Genomic DNA, 1190 nt, shown 5'->3' with positions numbered 1-1190 from the left:
TTTAGATAGTATTGATATTTTCACAATATTGTTTTCCTATCCATGAACATGAGTTTTTCTTCCATTTGTGTAGGACTCTTTTGGTTTCTTATAATAATGTTCTGTAGTTGTCTTTGCACAGGTCTTTTTTCCTTTCGTGAGGTTTATTCCCACATATTTGATCTTTTGTGTGGCTATTGTAAGTGGCATTGTTTTCTTGATGTATTTTTCAGAATTTTCCACACTTGCGTATAGGAATCTGATTGATTTCTGCTTGTTAATCTTGTATCTCGTTACTTTACCAAATCTATTATGTATTTCCAACAGTCTTTCTGTGGAGTCATTGATGTTCTTTCTATAGAGAATAAGACCATCTAAAAATAGTGAGAACATCTCTTATTTTTTTGCCCAATCATATTCCCTTGATTTCTGTTCTAATGGTTCTGGCTAAGACTGAGAGCAAGCGTGGAATAAGGGTAGTGATAAGGGGTGTCTTTGTCTAGTTCCTGCTTTCAGGGGGAATTTTTCAATTTTTCTCAATGGCTATTAGTTTTTCTTTCATGGCCTTTAGTGTGTTGAGGAGTTTCCCTTCTATTCCTATTTTATTAGGCATAGGTGTTGGCTACTGTGAAATACTTTTCCTGCATCGATTGATATGATCATGTGGTTCTTGATCTTTGTCTTATTTATGTGGTGGATACTACTGACTGATTTTTTGAGTGTTGAACAATGTTTGCATCCCTGGTATGATTCCCACTTGGTCATGATGAATTATCTTTTTGATATGTTCTTGGATTCTATTGGCTAGAATATTCTTGAGTTTTTTAGCATCTATGTTCATGAGGGAGATTGGTCTGTAGTTTTCTGACTTTGTGGGGGTTTTGCTTGGTTTGGGAATCAGGTTTGGTTTGGGATCTAGCTTCATAGAATGGGTTCGAGAGTTGGCTGTCCCTTTCTATATTCTGGAACAGTCTGTGTATGACTGGTGGCATTCTCTTCCCAGAACATTTGGAAGACTTTCTCTCTGAAGCCATCTGGTCCTGGTGGGAAGTTTCTTGATGATTTTCTCTATTTCTTCTTTTGTTATGAGACTTTTTAAGTTAACTACACCTGTCTGCATTTATTTAAGTAGATGGTGTATTTCTTCATATTCATTTCTTCTAGTTGGAGTACAGTCTCTCATGTTATTGTGTTATTATTAATTCTATTTC

This window comes from Echinops telfairi, unplaced genomic scaffold, assembly GCF_000313985.2.
Source record: "Echinops telfairi isolate 266 unplaced genomic scaffold, ASM31398v2 ScPeMD7_6;HRSCAF=24_0, whole genome shotgun sequence".
NCBI classification, from domain to species: domain Eukaryota; kingdom Metazoa; phylum Chordata; class Mammalia; order Afrosoricida; family Tenrecidae; genus Echinops; species Echinops telfairi.
This window is presented reverse-complemented; position numbering follows the sequence as displayed.